Consider the following 11,711-nt stretch of genomic DNA (forward strand, 5'->3'; position numbering starts at 1 on the left):
CATGTACTAGTACTATCAAGGGGTATGGGGGGCTGTAAAATCTGTTGTCGGACGGTGAAAGAGCAGGATTTCAGTGTTGCAAGGCCATTTAGATGAATACTGTTGGAGGAAGAGTATTCCTAAAGGTTATTGTTTATTTCTTGCCTTTATGAAAGTAGTCAACAAAATGTACATGCCTTGATTTGTTAGTTAGGTGTCGGTGGGTCTGATACTTTCTTCTTGTTTTACGTTGCGGTTTTTTTTTTTAATTATTATTTTTTTTTTTTTTAACTGTATTGTGCGAGAGCTACTTTTTTGGTTTCTCTGCAGGGAGGTTTTTCTGTCGTTTTAATATTTTCTGTTTACAATGGTGGGCCGAGGGCTATTGTTGTGTCTCTGCCGGAGGGTTTATGTGATTGACTCGTGGTTTCATTTCTTTTTGTTATTTTAAAATTTTGCATCTGATTGAGGGCGGGTAGTTGGGAAGAACTGATTTGGGTGGTACCTCATTTGTGCCTGGCAGTTTGCGTTTCTTATTATTTTTTTTTCGTTAGTTATTCTGGATTTTTCTTCTTTCATTACAGTTTGACCTTCTAACAATATTATTTCTTGTTATGTCCTTATTTCGTTATTGTCAGCCTTGATCTTTGACTCCTTATGAAGTTCATATGCGGTAAGTTTCTTTTTATGAAGCCACTTTTATGTTTTCCTTTTCGATGTTTTTGCTATACTGCTCTTAATTTTACTTTCGTTCCTGATGTATCAGTTTTACTGAGTGTTATTTTGGCATTACTGTACCTGGTGTGACTTTCGTGTAGTGTAGGTATCGATTCCAGGGTTTGGTCATTTTTGCATTTTATTTCTTTGCGTGTGCAGTGATGTGTGTAAAGATTTTCATTTCTTGAAAGTCTAGTCATATTCTGTAGTTCACTAAGAAGATCATTTTTTAAGCATGTTTCTAATACGTTTTAAGATTTTTGTGTAACAAACAGTAATATTGGAATCGGTAACTAGAAATGACCTACATAGGTTGCTTGTAGTTACTGATTCCAACTATTCGACGGTTCATTATTTAGATCGTTTTTGCAGTATGTGTGGCAAATATAATGTAATATATGCACTCATAATTGCACTCATGTTCTTATTTATTTCAGTCATCTTCAACTCGTTTAAATGAAATTTGCTTGTAAATAGTCGTGTTAAATGTATTATTTTATGGGATGCTACATTCGTCGTTTTACGAGTATGATCCGTTCCATTCATAGATTGTCCATTGCAGCATCTTTGCCTTACGTATGACGTCATTGGTCGAAGCCGACGGGTGGTATCAGACACTAGAATTTATCCAATTTTTGTAAGTTTATAGACACAGTTTGTAGAAAGTATAAGGATTATAATAATATGTAAGCATTCTTTTAATAGTACAAGGAGAAGAAGATTGCATAGAATCCTAGAAACTTCGCAGTTTCATTGTATAAAACAGCTTATAAGGTGGTTAATTTCTCGTGGTTATAATGTGTTTATTGTTTATAATATGTAATGGTAATTTATTGATAATTTATTGAATATGTAAAAATCATATATGAGTATGGAATTTTGTATGTTAAATGACTGTAGGTCATGATGGAACCTGTTGACTTGGCTTGTGAGAATATTACATGACAGAAACAGTCTTTTCATAGAGATGTTTATACATTTGTTTTGTAAAAAAAATTTAAAAACTGAGAAGACCAATTTTTAAAAAAAGTGGACTGTGTAATACTTTGTTTCTGAAAAGATAAATTTATTTTCATAATGTGTAGTTATTTATTGTAATTGAACACTGTGTGTTTATGTATTGATTGTTGAATGTACTCTAATAGGTGTGTACTTAAATCAAAGAGCTGTTTTGGATTACAACTTTTTAATGACCCAAATTTCTGGCTAGGTCAGTGGGTTGGCTAATAACAGTTTTAACTGTGTGTGATGTCATTTTTCAATGAACATTCTATTATTATATTGTCATGACATTGTAGGTTATAGATTTTCCATGTCCCCTGTATAGGGTATAGTTTGTTAAAGTAAATTTTAGTAAGACATTGTAAGTTTTCAGTAATGTTTATTAATTCAAATAGTCATAATTTGTTTAGTGGATCAACAGATTTTGACTTGTCAGTTTCAGTAGCCAAGTAATGATTCTTGATCTAAGGTGGTGTAAAAATATACCAAGGTCACCGTTTGTGTGAGGCACCTACCAGTAAACTACATATTTTGATGCAGCCTTAGGCCAAGAATCATTCATGTGCTATTGAAACTGATTGATTAGTTGAAACTGGTCTTGCCGCAGCAGTACTTTATGTGAGTAAACTGTACTGTTAAAAAGAAATGCAATTGCTGTTAGTCTCTGCTGTTAACATGGCAAACATGAACAATCTCATTTATGTTGTAGATTTATCTTGCTGAGGGAGGTAAAGTAATGTCAATGAATTTTTAGTATATGAAAGTAATCTGAGGTTCCCTAAAACTTCACATTTATTTATATATATTATGTAAATTATTGGGTAATATCTGACAATACATGCCTGAAATTTAAAGTTAGTGAAATTAGCAGGTGAGAAATATGAATGGTATTGGTTTGTATTGGTTGAATGTTTCCAGAACCTATGCAGTTTTTGAGGATTTACTGTGTATTTAAAATACATTTATCTTAAAAATTGAAGATATTAATCTTTTTATCATTAATTTCTTGTTTGACTGGAAACTTTTATACTCTAAGTAATACTGTTTTCCTTCTATTGAAGTAATGGTACGCTTAGTAATTGTAAGAAGATTAAACTGTGTAACAGTGAACATAGGATCTTCTCAGGCAGCATTTGACCCATACCATACTATCTTCATTTACTGTCATTGAGGAGCTTGGTAGCCATTGAAACATCTTCTCCAACAGAGATATTTGGATCACCCCACTTCTCCAATTAGGATCCCTTCTTGTTGATTTGTACTGTACTTATAAGAGGGTACTTGCTTAACACAACTCCTCTCCCAAGTAGAAGCTTACCAGACTGCTCCTGGACTCTATAAGTTTAATATGATAAACTCTTACACAAAGGTTTTCATCATAGAAGTTTAATATGATAAACTCTTACATGACAGTTTTCATCAGATGTGTTACAAATGTCTGTTCTTTTAGAAGCAGTCTTGGGCTGCTACTGAAGATTTAAGACAGACCATGTTAGTAATTTACAGCAGTAAGTTTCTTACCAGTATAAACACATCATCTCTTAATTACACTGACCAAAAGCTGACTGCTGCTCTCCTATTATCCCACATCTTTCAGTGATTCTTGCACTTTGGTTTATTAGACAATTTGACAAGGACAGTGTGCAGTAGCCTATAAATTGTTGTTTTTTTTTTTTCAAGAGAAAAGAAAATACTTGTCCTGAGTTCACCATGGTTTCTTACTTGGAAATATGTAAAGAACTTGCTAGTGAATATTGTAACTATCTAATGTAAATGGTAGTCCCACATTTGCTGAAAAGTAATGTTTTTTTCTTTTTTTCCAACTCTTCGTCAAACCAGCCTCTGCAAAAATGGTGTTTGTCATCACTTTTTAATCACTAGGATATACACGTTTTAGGTTATATAAACATATTATTGTCCTAAAATGTCTACTATCATAAAAATTTCTCTATAGGCATATGTTTACTTTTCCTCTGCCCTCCACTCATACACACGTAGAAAGGTCTTCCATATATTCTTGTGTTCTGCTTGTCTTCCATTAGACAAAATGGAAAGGCCATATATTTTAAATTTCTTAGCTTCCCCTGCATGCCATTCTCATCTTTATACAATACCAGTGTTGTTATAGAACGTCTTTAAATTGATTGTTGTTCTTAGAGCTCTACCTCAATTTAGAATGTTACCATTAACTAGCTAGTCTTATCCACCTTATGTGATGTATTAAGTGAAGTACTTCTTGCATTTTGTGTGCTGCAAATGTGTTAATAATTTTGTATTTTAGTTTGTTCCTGCATTGTTATTGTATTGTCAGGTTAAATTATTGCTCCTAAATTGAGATTTATATTCTTGTACTTTATTTATTTGTTCTAATTGGTTGGTTTGTTGATAGTGTTTGTGATTTATTAACTGTTACGTTTGATGTAGTGTGTACTCCCTAATAAAATGTAGGTAAGATGGCAGATTTTCTTATTTTAATAAGTGTTTGTCATCTGCAGCTATTCCAAAAGCAAGTGGTCGGTACATATTCTGATTTAATAGATTAATGATCAGTGAGCTTAAATTAGCGAGTGGAATAACAGAATTGCAATATCTATGTTCAAAGTGACTACTCAAATGACTACCGATAAACTTGTAGTTTCAATATTAAGATGGCTGTGTTTTTTGAAAATTTATGTATTAGTTTACAGCATTGTATTCGTTTGTTACATATTTCATTGATTAAAAACAGATATTTTGTTCATTAGTCAGTCTTTGTTTGCCACAAACCACGTACATTTAGTTTCTCATGTGTGTGTTTCCTTTTAGACAAGGAAAATCAATGAACTGTGATATAATTCAATTGTATTATCTCCTGATTAAATAAACAGATTTTGAAATAAATGTTGTATATACATTTGGCTTCAGTTTTATGTGGTCAGATATGCACATTGCTTATTTTTTTAAATAATATTTTAATTCCACATCTGTATTTGTTATAGTTGACCAACTGGCTTCTTTTCCATGCACAAAAAGTTTAGCTGTGTCTCCACTTAATGGAGTTTTCTGCACTCTGCTTGGAAATTAGAATCTAACCTGATAAGGGTTCCAGGCTGATGAGCAAAACTCAAGAATCATACAAACAAGTGTTTTGTAAGTTGGTTTCCTTTATGAATGAATTACATGTCTATAAGATTATTACAGTGATTCTCAGCATGATCTGTGCTTTCTCGTACAACTTGTTGTATATGGTAATTCCACTTTAGGTTGCTGCAGATGTGTACTCCTACACATTACATTTAGTCATATGCAGAGTTGGCTGCCAGTCTGCATTGGAGCATACTGTTAGATAACAGCATTGTATGCACTGTAAGTGCCAGAACTTCTGACATCCATTGAATCTTTTATACATATAAAAGCTCAAATTTTCTTCACTAAGTAAGTGTATAATGGCATCGAATGCTTTCCGGAAGTCAAGGAAGAGTTCATCAACCTGGTGCCATTATTTACAGTGCTGCTGACCTAACAGACAATGAGGTGAGTTTTGCAAGATGTCCATCTGCAGAACCTGTTTTTATTTTTGTAGAGATGACTTTTGCCCCCCAAAAGGTTATAATGTGTGGGCAAAATCATATTCCATAATGCTACAGCAGATTAATATCAGCAATATAGGTCTTTAATTACATTCATCAGTCTGACAACCCTTTAGGAAAATGGGAATGACCTGCACTTTTCTCCAATCACTTGGTACCCTTCACTGCTGCAGCAAACCTATCAAAAAGCGTTGTTATAAATGGAGCAAGTTCTTTCAAGTAATCTTATAGGTATCTCATCTGGCCCAGCTGCCTTACACGGTTGAATTATTTTAGTTGATTTTCTGTTCCAAGATCACTCATTTCAATATCTGATATTTTGGCATTTGTGTGAGGATTCAAAGGTATGATATACTTCAATGAAACATTCCTGGATGACTAAATATTGTGTTTTGGACTTTGTCATCTTCCCTTTCAGTGTCAGTGTGATCACTGAGTGACTATGATTTTGATCTGCTTACAGATTTTATGCAAGACCAAAAGTTATTAGAATTTTTGATCAGATCACTTGCTAAAATTTTAGTTTGCTTCACATACTTCTCTTTGTGCTCTATTTAGGCTTAATCCAGATTTTGTTTATCAACAAGGCTTTTATTTTGCTTAAATCTGTATTAAGCTCTCTGCAGCTTGTTTCCTGTTGCACTTTCTAAGCAAAAATATTTTCCATCCTTTCTTAACATTCCTTGTAATACTTGCAGTTATTGATGCTATAACTGCCTTATGGTTACTGATTCCATCCATTATGCTTTAGCTGTTTCAAAAAATCCAGGTCTGTCAGAGAACCAATTTGTGAGGGTAATGTCTGAGGGCCTCCTAGTAACTAAATGTTAAAAAAAAATTCAGAACAATCTCAGGCTAGCCCCATCTCTGGCACCAATTTCAATCTACAGCTAGCAAACTGAAGTCCTCCCCCTAACACCACATCAAAACAGGGAAATTTTAATACTCTCCAAGTGTTCACAGCAGGGCTCTGCCACTACAGCTCATGATATGGGTGGTCAGGAAGCACAAGTTATTACCATTTTTGACACTCCTTTGAAGTTTACCTTCACCCAGATTATTTCTCATTTGGAATTTGTAATACCTACACTAGGTACTGTCAGTTCTTTATGGCAATAAATATGCTGCCACCATTGGTGTTCAGCCTATCCGTGTGAAATATATTCCTATGTGAATTTATGATTTCCATGTGACTCACTTTTTGTTTCAACCTAATTTTCTGCTTCTATGTGGGCATTAATACCTTTGGTAAGAGAGACTAATTCTGTGTCCTTACCGTGGATGACCTTGCAGTTCACTAATACCACATTTTTTCTTACTGATCAGCAATAATGAAAATTCTCTTTGGAGAGTGATGTGGCTGATCTTTCTCCTATTACAGCAGGTAATTATTCATTGACCCTGTAGAGGGATTCTTCCACTTTTAAAAAATCAAGGATATGCCACACACACACACACACTGTTACCAGAGTAACCACTTCCCTTGTATAGCACATACTTGACACACTGAGGAAAGTTCTACAACTCTCCACCCAATGACAATCGGGAAACAGTCATCCAAGATCATTGCAGAACTGTCTAAGTTTCTAGTTTAGATGTTGGCCTCACGCCAAAAGACCACAATTGGTGCTGGGTACAATAACCAATTTGTTGCCCTAATGCGTCGGACAGCTTCATCATCGCTGTTGTCTCCACGCTGCAGCACTGCAACTGGTTTTGACAATTCTGTACCATCTGCTGTGGGTTTGACTGGTGACATGCATTTCGCTTCATTGCATTGGTTTCCAGCATCCAGAAATGACAAGTTCCTGAGACTGTAGTACGTATGTGGAAAATCAATGGTGACTGACAAAAAATAGTGTTGCCAGATGAGTTCCTAAGTTTTACTTCAAACTGTCCTACTATGATGATCTCATATATCTCAGGCATTACAATAGTGTTTTACTTCAAACTGTCCTACTGTGATGATCTCATATATCTCAGGCATGACAATAGTGACATACAGCCGTGCTGCTTATATTGTCAAGTAGCGTAGCAGACAACGTGTGATGATTAAAAGTGCCAGTTGATATAATATGTGGTACTGCTTCTTCAGATGATCTTGTATGTAATACTTCAGCAGAACAATACCTGGTTGCATGCATTAAATAATATACAGACTTTCTTTGAAGAATAAATAGTGCCGTTGTCTTCATGTTTTTCTGGTAGGTCAGCCATTGAATGTGTGCAGCGACTTTTTCGTCATGGTACTCCAGCAAGAAATGCAATTGCATTGTGGACTCACACAGAAACCACATAAAGGAAGATTATCTTGTCCTTTGAAGGTATCCGACTGCTGTGAATGGGCAGCCTTTCCTTCTCATCCCATTCGACAAGTCTCCCCTGATCGGGATTCTGAGCAAGTTTTCCAACTCTTCCCATTTCTTACACCTCACCAGTCCTTTTCCTTCACTCATATTCATTTGCCTTCAACCCTTCTGCCAGGAGGAGCCACTGGCTCCGAAAACTTGCAAATCAATATCTTTATAGGTGCGCCACTGCTTGTGTGCGCGTGCAATTTCTTTATACATTCTACTTTTTGTTGCAATCAATCACAAGAGTCAATGTAAAGGGTGGCCCCTGGTAATAGACCACAGATTGAATCAACATAATGCCTAGTGGAAGCTCATTTTCTGACCGATTTTATTTGTAGTACAAGTGCCATATGGCAATGTTCTAAACTAAATTTTACAAAAATTTATGGATTGCACTTCTGAAATGGTGACTATTAGAATTCCTCCAGAGCTATAACTTCAGCATGCATATCTGTACTCTGTGACTAACAACATGCAGTAATTTCACGACTGTATTCACTCTGTGTATGGACAAGATGCACTAAAGCCAAAGGTTACTGCGAATTTCAACAATTTTAGGTATTAATGTCATCATCATACATATGCACAACTCTAATGATTAACAATTTATAGAACACCAGTACTGCGAATGCTCTAATGTATGAATTTAAAACCACATTGATTGAGCCTGATCAGCTGGCTGAATATAAATGAGTCATATTTCTGCCTACAGTTTCTTGATGAATAGCTCACCAACTTTGAAGAAGAGGACCGACAATCACATGGAATAATGAAGCCAAATGTCATCTGCCTAGTCGTGTAACCAAACACAATTATGTTCACTGTTTTGGTTATGATGGTAGAAGTCCCAATGACATTAGTCTGGGTAGGTATTGCAGGCCAAGGTGTCAATGGCTTGTTCTTCTTCAAAGATGGCATTATCAATAGTGAGATATATATGAAGGTCATTAGGGACACTGCTTAGCCTTTACTGCAACAGAGAGACCATTTTGATCAAGAGTTGTGGTAGCAGAATGGAGCTCCAGTTACTTGTAACATATGCTGCAGCAACACTCTGTTAACAATTTTTGTATGTCTGAACAGTTCCTCAGTACAGTGCAAGTAGCACTGAAGTGTTCATGTAAACATGCTGTGGTCTTTGGCTTCAATGAATCTGGTCCATAGTCAAGATACATCTGTTGAACTTCTTATACTATGCCAATTGCTGAGTATAAATGTACATGCCAAATTCACTGCTCCAGAGGAATCCTAACTGGATTCAACTTATAACGCTTAGAAAATAACACTTCAGAACTACCAGTATGGCACTTCCGCTATTTGTTACAAGCAAAACCTTTTAAAAATGCAGTTCCATGTGATCTATGACAATTCAACGTGTGGTGTGCTACTTATGGGCCAACATCCATATTGAAGAAAAGAGCATAATATGTGAAACTACTTCCTAAAGAGCATAGAAAAAACCAAGCATCAATTTCAAACCAGCAGATACTGTTGTAAGGTATGGTATGGTATGGTAAGGTATGGTAGTAAGCTAGTAGTTCCCTGGAGTGTGCCTTCTTTCCACCCCTCCATCCCCTCCTCTTGCAGACACTTATAGGAACCAGTGTAGCAAACCATGCAATAGGAACAAAGTGTTAAAGCAACTGTGAAATGAAAAATAGAAGATATTTGTGTGCTGAACAACTTAACAAATCACAATAACTCCATACAGAAGATTTCAGCATTGCAGAGCATGCCATGATATGCAACCTCAGAAGTTTAAGTCAACAAGATGTAAATCTTGGAAGAAGCAAAGTTATAGTTTTGCCAAGCATTGCCACAGTAGAATTATTATGAGTAAAAGTTATATATTTGAATGTGGAATAGCATGTGAAGATTTAGAGCAAGCTGTGTTGGATCTGTACATTTCATATTTATTCAAGTTGAGTAGTTATTACTAAGACTAAACTGTTGCAAATTACTTATTATGACAGAAACAGGAGAGCTATTTAATTGGATAAATAAAGAAGAATGCAGCAAAATGGAACAAGGGATGAATCGAAGAACAATCTTACATACAGTAGTAAACAAAATCAAATCAACGCAATAATGAATTTCTTAATCCGGGAGAAGGAAGAATGGGAGGCACAATGGATAAAAGAGAAAGAACAATGATTAATGGAGAAGAAATAGGAGGAGGAATGATGTCCAAAGGAGAAGGCACAGGAGCCACAATGGTTGAACGAAATGAAAGAACATAAAGAATTAATGAAAGAATGTGTAACCAAAGGCAAAGATTTAGTAACAAATAAGCAGAGAACAACTTCTGAATTTGTACCAGGACTACAAAACCAAAGTAAGTCACAGCTGTGAATCAAGCACTCTGAGTGAGTACAGATGTGTGTAATGGAGAAAATGTGGATGCGGAACAGGACATACAAGCACGTATAGTGATGTCACCAAAATTGCAAAGTCTGTGATGGAAACACATTTATCATGTGAACAGGAAGGAATAAAATCACCAAGGACAATAACAAAACTGAGGAGACCATAGCGGAAAGTCCAATGAACTCTATAACCAAGTGGAAACTCACAAGATATATGACAAACTATGTAACGAAGTGGAAACAGAGAGGAGTGAAATCCCAAAGAACACCAAAAAGATCGAAGAAGCCATACAGGACTGTTAAAGATGGAGACAAGTAGTATACACAGTGGGACTATAGTTGGAGAGTGTCATTCTCAGTTAACTGGGATCTGTAAATTTGATCTGAAAAGTTCAATCTTTCCAGATGCTTTTCACCAAATTTCAAAGGACAATGGCCTGCCAGTTGGATGGAAGAGAAAAATATTAGTTTTGTAACAAGGAAGTGAACGGAGGTCACAGTCACATGGTGAGTGTGTCAAGGAATGATAGTAAATGCTTAGGCAGATTTTGAGGATGCATTCCTGGCAGAAGACTGCTTGACAGGAAAACAAATTGAAATAAAGCTGATGTCAGTGAGTGGACCAAAACGATTGGAGAGAGACTGTAGGCTGAGGGACTACATAGTGATGAAAGAAGAGTAAAGCAAGAACAAAATGGAAAAGCAGAATGAAACAACAGATCTGTGACCACCTCAAGAATATCAAATACTTAGCAAAGAAGAAAAGACAACATATTTTATGATTTGTAAAGAAGTGGAAGAAAGAAAACAAAGACAAAGTACAAGCCTTGTTACCAAGCAGTAACAGCCAGAATGCGAAGATGTTTGATAAAAACTGTACAACTGTGAATGATTTTACTCACTCTCAAAATGATAGTTGCAATAATATGGAGTTAGGCATGCAGCAATGGTTGGTGAAAAAGGACTGTGTGTTAGGGAAGTGATGAGATGGCACCAAGAATGAATAACAAACAGCTTCCATATGTCCAAACTTGTGACTGATGGTCTGTGGGGCTTCGGCTGTTCACTTACAAAATAAAATGTTGTATTTAGTACAAAGTAGCCACTTTAACACTAATCTCTCTATTCCCTAGTTTATTTATTTTATTTAGTCCTTCAAATCCTACATGTATAGAATATATACAAGGATATTGGACATTGTTAGGTATTTACAAGATATAATACAGTTTGTATTGCATTCCTAAGTACTAGATATTGAAGTAATTTAGCAAAGAATCAAACATACAACAAACATTAGAGGCAACATACAAAGTAGAATATTCATAATGCATCTTTATTTTTGTTGTTTGGCTTATAGGTACTCTGTCAGACTGTAAAAGCAATGATCAATTAAATATGCCTTTAGTTCAGCCTTAAAACCACTGAGTTTACCTACTGATTTAATATGGTTAGGCAGATTAGTGTAAATCTTTATCCCAGTATGTAGTGTGCCTTTTTGGCACGATGTGTTCTCACCTGTTTCATATAGTCCGCCCCCGCTAGCTGAGTGGTCAGCGTGACAGACTGTCAATCCTAAGGGCCCGGGTTCGATTCCCGGCTGTGTCGGAGATTTTCTCCGCTCAGGGACTGGGTGTTGTGTTGTTCTAATCATCATCATTTCATCCCCATCGACGCGCAGGTCGCCGAAGTGGCGTCAAATCGAAAGACCTGCACCAGGCGAACGG

This window comes from Schistocerca piceifrons, chromosome 2 (genome assembly GCF_021461385.2).
Source record: "Schistocerca piceifrons isolate TAMUIC-IGC-003096 chromosome 2, iqSchPice1.1, whole genome shotgun sequence".
Taxonomy (NCBI): Eukaryota; Metazoa; Arthropoda; class Insecta; order Orthoptera; family Acrididae; genus Schistocerca; species Schistocerca piceifrons.